This window comes from Benincasa hispida, chromosome 3, assembly GCF_009727055.1.
Source record: "Benincasa hispida cultivar B227 chromosome 3, ASM972705v1, whole genome shotgun sequence".
Taxonomy (NCBI): Eukaryota; Viridiplantae; Streptophyta; class Magnoliopsida; order Cucurbitales; family Cucurbitaceae; genus Benincasa; species Benincasa hispida.
Window position 1 is genome coordinate 55,159,695 of NC_052351.1, and position 13,647 is coordinate 55,173,341.

Below are 13,647 nucleotides of genomic sequence, written 5' to 3' on the forward strand. Positions count from 1 at the left end.
GTTTAGCTCTGGGAGCGTTGGTAAGCGATAGAGCAAAGCGTTTGTTTTTTCGTGTCGACGATCATGGGGTGCTTGGTACACGATGGTTGGAGACGCAATGCTTTACCCGAGCAGTTCAAGACCCGGTTCACCTGTTTGAACCGGAGACTCCTTGTCTTTGTAATAGTTAGCTTTTCTTTTGTGATTTTAAGGCAATTTTACCCAGTTTATCAACATTAGTTTTCTTATACATGTGATGTATGGTGTATATGCCAAAGTGTTTGTCATATAGTCAAAATCCACCTTAGGTTGTGCAATTATTCATGCATCATGTATTATAAATGTTATAATCGAGCATGAAGAAATTACGTGAAAGCATGCGCATGCATCATGAAATATAAGAGTTATATTTTGCATGTAGTGAGCATTCTCATGCATCATCCTTATATTCTAAGTTATAGTCTAAGGGTGAATGGAAGCATGTTTTGCTTGTTTCATTGCGGTTTTGTATAAGTGTTATATAAAAGAAGTAGCAATGAATGGACAATGCATTGAGCATGACACTTAGGCTGTTTATAAGCATTATGAATGCCTTGCATGTGTTAGCTTAGCATTGTGGTTGTTTTTGTTTATAAGTGTTATAAAGGAAATTAGACCTAAAATAAATAATTCAGAGTTGCATGCGTACTTAGGATGAACTTAATTAGGGTTTTAAAATTTGATTGAGATAAACCTAAGTTCAAGTGGTTCTAAAGAGTTTAGTAACCTAGATTAATCCTTTAAAATCGGTTTAATAGGATTAAATTGGTTAAATAAAAGATTAAATTTGTTGTAAACCTATCTATAAGGGACCTTTTGTCTAAGGCGGGTTCTGGCTAGGCTGGGATTCTTAAGTTGACGAAAACATAAATCCCTACCTGGGAACCTACCTGGAAAGGTGAATTAGATAGATTTTCAACAAGCATGCGACGATTTGGACAAAGATTCTATTAAAGAGTTTAATGGATGATGATCAAAAGTTGTTTCACTATCCAAGGTAAATGTTACTCTTGGGAAAACCTAAAAGTCACTTAGTTAAAATCCTTAGTCGTGTTTTTTCTAAGTAAGCTAAACCCTAGGTTATAAAATACTCAGTGGGAGGAAGAGGCGTATCGATATGTCTATGATTTCACTCACGTTTCTCCCTATATGTTCACATCGTGAGACTCATGCTTGGCCTCGTGGTGCCCTAGGAGCATTCCCCTTCGTATGGTGTTTGCATGAGTCAATATCAAGGTGTACGGAGAGAGTATTTATAGTAAGTGGGTGAAGGGTGTGTGCCAACACATCCTATGGTCTCTGTCATTGGTTCACACCGTGAGATCATTCTTTACTCCCTCGTGTCGCCTTTGAGTGTCCCCCTTTGGATGGGTTTTGTGCAGTTAGTCAATATCAAGGTGAACTCCAAAAATGGATAGGGTCGCTTTAGGTTTTGCCCCAATCGGATTTTTTCCCTTTGGATTGGCCTTTTGGGATGAACCTCTAAGGCTTAAAATGGCGGGTCACATTTATGGGAGATTGTTAAGTAAGTTAATGATCTCTTGGCCAAATCAATGATGGCTAGTCGTTATAGGAGCAAGAGTTGTTCTAGTATTAATGACTGGTTGAGAACTTCTCAATTCAGAGGAAGGATAACTGACCTTCTTTCTGCGGCTTTTGTCCTAAACCTTTGAAGTGTCTTTGTGAAACTAGATGTCACACGGTTTTCATGTTAGTTTTGCTAAAACCTTATTGGATTTTGTTTTGTATTACAACGGGTATTTGCTTAAAACTAACGTAGGTCAATGTGTTTTTCCTTTCAGCAACTCGTTAGAATTTCCGTCTAAAGCTTTTAAAATGACCGATTATATATAGTGGAAAGAATCATGTGAAACGAATTTCATGGCAAACGACCTCGATCCCACTACTATCTAAAAGAGGAGACAAGACAGTAAATATGATTTATTGGTCTTGAAGACATGTCTGGTAGAGAATGATGATTCTGCCTGGATCCTAGATTCAGGTGCTACCAATCATGTCAGTTCCTCTTACCAAGGATTCAGTTCCTGGCAAACGTTGCAACAGGGAGAGATGACTCTTCGAGTCGGTATTGGTGAGGTTGTTTCAGCTGTTGCTATAGGCAGGCTGAAGTTATTTGTTGACAAGAAACGTTATTTGCTACTGGATAATGTTTTTGTTGTTCCTCATATTAAGAGAAACTTAATCACGGTTTCTTGTCTCATTGAACAAGGCTACACTGTCTCCTTTTATGAGAATAAAGTGTTTTATTTTCAAGAATGGAATGGAGATTGGTTATGGTTCAATGGAAAATAACTTATATGTACTAAGGTCGTTAGTCATAAAAGCCTTGTTTAACACTGAAATTTTCAGTACGGAAACAATAGCTAAAAGACCAAAGGTTTCTCCAAAGGAAAACGTCCATCTTTGGCATCTTAGGTTAGGTCACATCAACCTCAATAAGATTGAGAAGTTGGTGAAAAGTGGACTTCTAAAGAGTTTAGAAGAAAACTTCTTGTCGGTATGTGAATCCTGCCTCGAAGGCAAGATGACCAAATGACCTTTTACTGGAAAAGGTTACAGAGCCAAGGAAGCCTTAGAGCTTGTACATTCAGACCTCTGTGGTCCGATGAATGTTAGAGCTCGAGGTGGGTATGAATATTTCATCTCTTTCATAGATGATTATTCAAGGTTTGGGTATCTCTTCTTAATGCAACCTAAGTCTGAAGCCCATGACAAGTTGAAGGAGTATAAGGCTGAAGATGAAAACTTGTTAGGTAAGAAGATAAAAACACTACGATCTGATCATGGTGGAGAGTATATGAACCTCCAATTCCAGAACTATATGATAGAACATGGGATTGCGTCCCAACTCTTGGACCCTGTTACATCTCAGCCAAAGTGTATCAGACAGGAGAAACAGGACCTTGTTGGACATGGTTCGGTCCTATGATGAGTTATGCTCATCTTCCATACTCATTTTGGGGTTATGCAGTGGAGACTGCATGTTATATCTCTGGACAACGTTCCCTCAAAAAGTGTTTCTGAAAACCTTTGAGTTATGAGAGGCCGTAAAGAATAGGTTACGCAACTTTAGGATTTTGGGGCTGTCCAGCACATGTGCTAGCGAGTAAACCCAACAAAAGTTGGAACCACGTTTGAAGGTTTGCCTCTTTGTAGGCTACCCCAAGGAAACGAGAGTGGATACTTCTACGATCTAATGAGAACAAAGTGTTTGTTTCCACCAAGGCTATCTTCTTAGAAGAAGACCACATGAGGGATCATCAACCACGAAGTAGCTTGTTTTACGTGAGATCTCAAGTGAGACTGAGACTATTGAGGGTTCAACACAGGTGTTGAACAGGCTGACAGATCAACAAGAGATGATCGGAACATCTAGTCAACCAGTCAAGAGTTTGAGACTGCCTAATGTAGTGGGAGGTTATGAACCCACGGATTCGCTACATGGGTTTGACTGAAGCCCAAAACATCATTACGGAATGATGGGGCGAGATTTGTGTCTTTTTAAGAAAGCAATGGAGGATGTTGACAAAGATGAATGGGTTAAGGCCATGAACAGAGATGGAGTCTATGTACTTAAATAAGTCTGGAGAGCTTATTTGATCCACCTGATGAGGTAAGACCTATTGGGTGTAAGTGGATCTTAAGAGAAAAGAGAGGTGTAGATAGAAAAGTGCAAACCTTTAAGGCTAGGCCGTGCAAAGGGTTATACCCAGTTTGAGAGAAGTTGACTATGAGTGAAACTTTTTCACCTGTTGTCATGCTGAAGTCTATCAGGATTTCTCCTGTCCATAGCCACATTTTAATGATTATGAAATATGGAAAATGGACGTCAAGACTGCCTTTCTTAATGGTAATCTTGAGGAAACCATTAGATGACTCAACCAGAAAAGTTCATAGTTCCAGATCAAGAGCAAGAGTTTGCAATTATAGGCCATTTATGGCTGGAAAACAAGCAATTCTAGATCTTAGAACATCAGATTACATTGCTGTCAAGTCGTTTGGCTTTCACCAGAATGTTGATGAGCCTTGTGTTTATAGAAGGATCATCAACGCTCAGTAGCTTTCCTAGTATGGTATGGATGATATCCTACTCATTGGAATGATGTAGGGTATCTTGACTGACATATAAGAAGTGGCTAGTTGCCAGCTTTAAATGAAAGATTTTGGGTGAGGCACAATATGTTTCTCAGGATCCAGATCTTTGAGATCGCAAGGAACAAATGGTTAGCTCTGGTCTCAGGCATGGTACAATGATCAAATTTGATCAGGTACAGGATGCAGGATTCCAGAAGGGTTATTACCCTTCAGGCATGGAATCGTTCTGTCTAAGGATCAATATCCTAAGACACCTCAAGAAGTTGAGGAGATGAGATGGATTCCCTATGCTTCTGCTGTAGGAAGCTTGATGTATGCAATATTGTGTACCAGACCCGACATTTGCTATGCAGTAGGGACCGTCAGTCGGTATCAGTCCAATCCAGGATTTGATCACTGCACGGTGGTCAAGACGATCCTCAAGTATCTTTCGAGAACAAGGGACTAAATGCTTGTGTATAGAGATAAGGATCTGATCCTTACAGGATACACAGACTCTAACTTTCAGACCGATAGAGTTCTCGCAAATCGACATCGGGGTCAGTGTTTACTCTGAATGGAGGGGTTGTAATCTGGCGAAGCATCAAGCAAGGATGCATCACGGACTCCACTATGGAAGCCAAATACATAGCGACTTGTGAAGCAGCTAAAGAGGTTGTTTGACTGAGGAAGTTCCTTTCAGATTTGGAAGTTGTTCCAAATATAGATTTGTCTATCACTCTTTTTTGTGATAATAGCGAGGCTATGGAAAATTCGAAGGAACCTCGAAGTCATCGTCGAGGTAAGCAGATAGAACGAAAATATCACCTGATCAGGGAGATTGTGCATCACGGTGATGTGATAGTCACGAAGATCGCATCGGAGCACAACGTTGTTGATCTCTTTACAAAGGACCTCACGGCTAAAGTGTTCGAGGGTCACCTAGTGAATCTGAGTCTACTGAACATGCGGCATCTTGTCTAGGACAAGTGGGAGATGATACTGGGGTATGCCCTAGTTTATTGTATATTGTACATTTTTATATTGTATTGTACATTAGTCTCCCGAGTCATTAGGACAAGTGGGAGATTGTTGGGATTGGTGTCTTAATTCTCCCGGAATCTCGTTATTTTGTAAATACACATTGTTCGTTGAATAAAATAAGTGTTATTTAATTCTGGTATTTACTCATATCAAATAAACAAAGCTCCTTAGTTATCTTATGTAAACTTAAGCATATATATGTGATATACAAGTGGATCATGCCTTAAGTGATAAACTAAATAGGTCTGTAGTATAAAGATTAAGGTGGGATACCTGATCCTGGTGACACTACGGATATGTCCCACTTTGTAGAAGTTTGCAAGTTTTGTAAACTGCTACAGATGGTAGATCCTGACGATTCATGGGGAGACGTGCGAGCGGGGGTGTCCTATACAAAGAGTTTGTATAAAACTTGGACCATGAGATGACTAGACTCTGTATATAATACCATTGATACTAGAGACTTACATCTCACCTAAAAGACTATAGGTGACACGACCTCAATCCTGAGTGTTTTGGGAACTCTTTCCTTTGAGGACGATCCTTTGATTAGTATGGGTGAGAGTGGCCAGATTGCCAACTCAACATGCCTACCTTTTTGGAGACTTGTCTGATCTGGGAGCTGCTAACTCAATCCATAAGACGGAATTCACTCCTTTCCCGAAGCAGGAATAAGTAGAGAGATGGCTCCCTTAAGAGCTGATTCTAGGGCTTGAACATAGTGGCCACAGCTTCTCTTTGGAAGAGAAGACTCAGTCATAGTAGGACTATGACTTATGTGCATTAGAGGGATCAATGGTACTTAAGGAGTTAGATGTAACTACAGGGGCATAACGATTATCAGCCCAGTTGTACTTACGAGCGATCTGTGAAGGGTTGTCGCACTGCTGATTGGTTAAGATGGACACATAATATATCTGTGGTAAGGAAAGTTCAGTTGTGGGTCTTTTGTGGGTGCCTCACAGTTAACGGATGGTGGATCCCGTGACTAAAGAGTTTAGTCAATTATTCACATACCGTTGGAGCTTCGAGCTACAGGTCCATATGGTCCCCTTGGTAGCTCGATGGATTCAATTGAGGATCAATTTTTGGTGTTAATTTGAAATGTTCAAATTGACAAGAGATTTTTTTTTATTATATATGATATAATCGGTATAATGTATGAGATACATCTAGTGGAGGATTAATGTAAATGAGATTTACATTAAGTACCATATGGAAAAAGAACTATGGTTTATATGTTTCATGAGATGAAATATTAAATTATAGGTTATAAATAAAGTATGATAAGTTGGTTATCATTTATTTTTATAATAATATTAATTATTGGATAATTAATTCTTTTTCTCTAATAACCAATTGAGTGGGTGGTTATTGGATTTTCATGGTAACCGTGAGTTAAAAGGAAAATGATTTTCCTATTTTTAGTAAGTTTTTCATAAAAATTTTTTGAGATTTCTCTCGGCAAAAAAGAATCTCACGGAATTGTCAAGTAAATACAGATTTACTAAACGACAGCTTGGGTGAGCTAAACGATCGTGCAGTGGCGAGCTAAACGATCGTAAAATATTTACTAAACGATCGCATAACTTTTGTTAGACGATCGCTTGCCCAAAGTAAATGATCATGTAATGTTTGTAGGCGACAGACTGATAACCGGCAGAAATGCATGTTATCATAGTGCTAAGTTCTTAAACAATGTTAGATTTTGTTGATAAAATGTGTTAAATTGCGTCCATTAAGCATAAATTATATAATATTGTGGTCGCATGCGTCCAACGCATTAGAGCAGTTGATCTTTATATTTTTGTGCAGAATATGGGTTAACGCAATGTAGAGATTGCGATCATAGGAATACATTGGTCGAGCGCAACTTCACCGCAAGACTTTGCGTTGATCGTGCTCACAAACATTCGCCCAAGAAGAATCACCGCAACTTGGTCAGCGTGACAGGGTGGGCGCATCCAGGTGAAAAGATAATGAAGAGCGATGGGACAGAAAGCTGACAGCAATCGGATCCAAATTAAGTTGACAGCCAATAACGGTCACAAAGTACATTCAGCTTTATCGTTGACAATTATCCGGCGCATCATTCAGGAATTAAAGTTGTCCCATCTGTACAACCGGGAGAGAGAAGCCACCTTTCACCATGGAAACTCTATAAATACCAAGTGCATTCTTCAGAGAAGAGGTTAAGCAGTCGATTACTTCATCACTTTACAAGTTCACGTCTCTGTCCATAGTTTTCTTTCATTTTAAGGCAGACACGAGGAAGAAGGTGTGTCGATAGATCGTTCCGGTAAGCTTGGAAAAGCACCGGAAGCTTCAAGACAGAGAGAGGGTTGACGCCTGCAGAAGTAGGAACATTTGTAGATCAGAATAGAGATTCAGTGTAAAAAGCCTCGGTCAGCAAGGAATTGCTACCAGGCTCTCTATCTTTATTTTCCATTATCATTTTGTACTCAACTCAGTTATAAGAATGGAATGTCTTTCTCTATATCTGTTCACTCTCTGTTATTTATGCATGAGTAACTAAATTAGTTGAATGGGTTGAGAAGTAGTTAGCTAGCATAACGAGGTAATCTTCATCTTTGCGATTATCTTGTTTATGTATGTTTCATTCGTCTATTAGAGATACTCGAGAGGGTAGTCTAAAAACAAGATCTAGACTTGAGAAGGTCAGGTCAGAATCTAGGTTTGGAAGAATCATATTAGAATGCATAAACAAGAGATAGGCGCTTAGGAATGAGCACTATTTTTGCATCAATGCATCACATGCATCTTAGCAATAAGGTATGAATGTATGTGGTCACCTTGCTTTCATGCATTTTGCATCAATGCATAGGACAAGAGTAAAGACTTAGAGATAAGCTCTATGGACATTTTGCATTCAACACATGCGTCCTAGACTTAAGAGCATCGCATTTACATTGGGAAATGACTTACTGTGCATGGTTGTAACATGATTGCAAGGTTTGACGCATTCCCGAGTAACGCTCGCTAAAAGACCTTCTCAACTCGTTCATCGCATACTCATTGCATCTATCAACGCAACTATCTTTCTCAAACCCGCCGTCTTTATTTACTTCTTTTTCATCAACGCAACAACACACCCAAAACTTATTATTTACTTGGTTACCGGTTACCACAAAGTTTTCATAAATATTACTAACGTAATTATTTTCACAAGTCTCTGTGTTCGACCCTGGACTTACCAGAAAACTCAGGGGAATTTCGACGTGAATTCTGCTGGGGAAACTTGAGTGCACAACGCAATCCATCAACGCATATCATCCATATTTCTATTCAATAAAATAACGCATCACAGACACTGAGCTAGACGATGAGCTAAACGATCACATAGCTTTTGCTAGACAATCGCATAACTTTAGCTAAACGATTGGGCATCGACCTATACAATAAGTCTCCGTCATCTCCCACTTGCCCAGTCGTGTACACAATTAGTGTTTCATCCTTCGCCTGCCTCATTCCAAGTCCAAACAGAGTCCACCCTCTGGATTCTCACACCGAGAATACCAAGGTAGCCTTCTTGGTGGTTATTTATTATAATAAAGTTGGTTATTATATATGTTATTTAAAATTCAAATTATGTTTTAAATTTATTTTTTAAATGTTAAATAATTTGAGAAGGAGAGTTAGTTTTTACAACTTTCTCCTCTTTTCTTAAATCTCTCATAACAACATGGGTGGTTTTTAACAGAGAGTGAGTTTTTTATCGTCTTCACTCTGGGAACTCCCTCACGTTATGCTCTCTGTGAAATTCATTGTGTGAATTCTCTCATCAAATCTCTTCTCCTTTTTTCCCAAAATTAATCTGATTGAAGCCCTCAAACTCTCAGTTGATTCTCATCCTAGAGAATAACGAGGAAGCCCTTGTGATGGTATTTCTCTTTTGATTTTATGTGTTGCTGCATTGGTAAGATCGGGAGAAAAAGGCAATCACTGTTCATGTTATGGATCGAGAGAGGAATTAAGAAAATGTGAATCTTCAAGGGTAAGATCTTGAATTCCCTATGTTTCCTCTCTCTAATTATTGTAGAAAACGTGCTTAATTGAATATGTTTAATCTTGTTCTGTCCTTTGCTTTTTATTGTTTTGTAAAATGTAAATTAGGACTCAATTGCATTCACGTGCTTCCGTTGTGAGTATTCAAAACCCTTCACTATACACGTTTTCACGGAGTGGGGATGACTTAAAGCTACTAAATTTTAGAGGAACTTTCATTCTTGAAGTTTTCTGACTGGGAATGTGAAATTTTGTCCAAGGTGGCCGAATTTGTAGATGCTTGAAGAGAAGGCTTCCCATCCTTTTATAGGCCCCAATCGACTAAAGGAAGATCGGAAATGGTGCTTCAATCTTTTACCAAGGCAATTTCCACATTGAAAAACGACTTTGGACCATGAGAATAGCTACAACAGACGACTAGATGCCATTCTAGGGTTTAGAGTTTGATGCAGGTGCATCGACTTAAAGTTTGTCGAACGGTCAAAATTTCCTGCAAAAGCTCATAAAGTCAACCAAAACTAATAAACACTAAACTTTTAGACTAAAAGGAGCTTCATAAGACCATTTTATCAATTTAAGACCATATGATGAGGTAAACCACATGTATCAAAAGATATAGATGAATTTAGACTACATAGGTGAAATGTTGTATCCTTTCATGGTATTCTTTCATTTAGTATAAATAGTGCGTACTTTTCATATTTGAAGAAATTATTAAAATTTGAATGAATTTATCACAGAGCTTGTTCTAAGCTTTTATGCTTGTTTTGTATTTTTGTATTCAAAATGCATGCTCTATAACTTTCAATCTAATTTCATCAATTAGATTGTGCAGAGTTTGAAATCTTGAAGGTAGGAACATATTCTCCTTTCTTCTTGATCTTTGATCAATCTTTCTAAGCCAAATTTGTTTATCTTTCTTGGGGTTGATTATCAATTTGTTAATGGGAATTATTCTTATTATTGTTGTGAGGATTCACCTTGAATAAGGAGAGTTCTCAAACGTAATTGATGTGGTTCCTTTTATCATTTGGAATACATTTGAGAACTCCGCTTAATTAGGTAAATCCTCGTAACAATAATAAGAATAACCCTCATTAACGAATTGATAATTAACCTAAAAAAAGTTAAACAAATTTTGCTTCGAAAGATTGATAAAAAAAATCAAGAAGAAATGAGAACGTGTTCTTAGCGTCAAGATTTCAAACTCTTCACAATCTAATTGATCAAACTAGATTGAAGGTTTCTAGACATATATGTTAAACACAAGGAAAAAAAAAAGCATAAAGCTTGAAGGAGATAACCTTCTTACTTCAAATGTGAAAAAGAGAGCACTATTTCTACTGAATGAAAGAACACCATCTAAGGTACAACATTTCACCTATGTAGTCTAAATTCATCTAACACTCCTTCAATTACTTTCTATGTAGTCTATGTAGTCTATGTTAGTATATAATGCATTAAGTATTGGGATGAATCTGGATTTTAAGATTCATTGTGTCTGCCAACAAGAGTGTAGCTCAATTGACATAATACTCGTACTATCGACCTTGATGGCTGAGGTTTAATTTCCCCACCCCACATTTTAATTACAATACATTTGTAAAAGAAAAAAAAAAGATCAAGTCTATTACTAGTATACTTTGTTATATTTGCAATTCTTTAATAATGTTATTATTCATTTAATTATTTAAGAATTATTCTTTTACAATAAATTTAGGTATGGGTGGTTCAGATGTATAACTACATTGTCCATTCTATTTTTATTAAATTAAATATTAATTGTACAAATTAATATTTATAACACAAGTACCCTATATGATCTCATTTTTTAGATTCTTATATAATCTCAAATAAATATTATAACTATTCTCATTTTTTAATTTTGTCTAAAATATTTCATTTAATTTAGAATTCTTTGTTTAGTTAATTTTAAGGTTAGTTTAGTAATTTACATTTGAATTTTGAGCCAGATTCAAATTTTAGTTAAAATTATAATTTTAAGATTCGGTTAAACAAATTGCCCTATAAAAGCAAATTCTTTATATCAAACTAATTAATTATTTTTGTTTTATTTTCTTAGGTTACACACTTAGTATTATTATCCATTTCGGTTAGTTACAATTTAATATGGTAATAAATGTTTATAGGTTAGAAATATAGTTTTATTATCATGGTCATTATTAAAATAAATTATTAAAATATTCCAACTATTAACAAATTAAACAATAAATTAAGTGTATAAATATGACAACTTTGTATGAGAAAAGAAATGAAAAAAAAACCAACAACAATAGCATCATAGTATATACATGAAAACTTCTCTAAAATGTATTTACCATTTTTTAAGGGAAATATTAATTATCTCTTACTTGATAATAGCTAGACAATTATTATTTATACAACCAAATATATACATAACTCAATTAATTTGGACCTATGTTATCAAATAAAAGACCAAAAGTTTGAATATTTAAACCCACATATTTGGGTGTAGGGTTTAGGAAATTGAAACATTGATTGATACATTCTGAACTACTTATAATATTCATCATGGATAAATATTTAAATTTATAGATAAATTTTTTCATATTCTTACGCCTTAAATTTCACCTTTCGGTATTAATTTAGTGGTGGATTCAATTTCTCGATAAAAATGATAAAATTTTAGGTTAATATGGTTGAATAAAAATAAATTATTTAAATCCATTATTCTATGATATGAAATTAAGTTAACTTTACTCTGAATTTAACAAAATTTTATAGCATGAAAATACATTTCAAAGTAGTATAAAAATGTAGATACATTTTCATTGATTAAATAAGATAATAAATATGGAAGTATTGGTTTTAAAAAGAATACCATTTTTAAATATAGAAAAATGAACCAAAATATTATAGCAAAATTTTAGAACTATTAATGGTAAATGTTGACACTAATAGAAGTCTATCGGTGTCTATCAACGTCTATCATTGATAGTTCTAAAATTTTGTTATATCTTGTAAATATTTTCAGTAATTTTATCATTTAAAATAATTTTCCTTTAAAAAAATTGAAATATTGAATATAATTTTTTTCTTAAAATGAAGAAGAAGAATGTAACTTTCACTTTTAAAAAAATCTAAAAATAAAAGATAATGATACAATTTTCTATTGTTTTTTAAGAGCATATTATTTCTTGTGATTAGAATACTGAGAAAAGAAACACAGAATCATATTAAGTTGATATGATAGTTCTCCTGAGATCAAAAGTAATTGTATTAAAATAAAGTAGCAAATAAAAAATATATATATATAAATAAATAAATATTGTATTTACTCTTCTAATCCACGTCTATAAATTTCTCTCTCCTCTTTTCTCCCATCTCATAGTCACAATTATATTATTTTCTCTTATTTTTAAGAGAGTATTATTTTCTATTATTAGAAGGGATGTTTTTAAATATAAAAAAAATCACAATATTTACGAGATATAACAAAATTTTGAAATTATTAATGATAAACGTTGATAGACACGGATACTGATAGACATTGATCAGTATCTCTCAGTGTCTATTATTGATAGTTCTAAAATTTTACTATATTTTGTAAATATTTTTAACAGTTTTACCATTTGAAATAATTTCCCTTATTAGAATATGGAAAAAAAATGAACACAAAATGATATCAAGTTAAGTTGATATGATAATTTTTTCAATAAAAGATAACTATATTAAACTAAAGAAAATAAAAAAAATAAAAAAAAATTAAACAAACATTGTATTTGCTCTTCTAATCTCACCGTCTCTAAATCTCTCTCTACTCCAGCTTCCTCCCACCATCTCATAGTCGAAGACTCACAATTCTCTCCAATATCTTCTTTCTCTCCTTCTTTGCTTAATGAATTGTCGTTGGTTACCCAAATATAGTCTACAATTTTATTAGATCCTCAAATTTTATTTGATCTTTCTCCATTTCAATCTTCTTCAAGTTTAAAACTAAAATCAATAAAAGATCAAGAGAACTAAATTCTAAATTCCAAATCAAGATCATGAAAGAAAAAAAAAAAGACTAAAAAGATAAAATATACCTCTAGAATGGTGCTATCATCATATTCAAAAAATACAATAGATTTGAAAAGAAGTTGCAAAAAAGAAAATACTTACAATTCAAATTTAGGATTTATTTTTTTCAGTTCTTATGAATTTAATTCATTTAGTAACGAAAATGTCTAAATTTAATTGATGGTTTTAATTAAATGCTAAGAAATCAAACTAAATGAAATATCAACATTAGCGTAGCTCAATTGATATAGTATTATTCTTTAGATCAGAAGTTCTACTCCCCACACTTTAATTACAATACTTTGAAAAAAAAAATCAAACGAAATAATTGATGTTTTTTTTCTTTTATATTCTAATTAAATGCTAAGAAATGAAACTCAAAAACAAGGTTTGATAGATGCAAATAGAAACTGTCTCTTA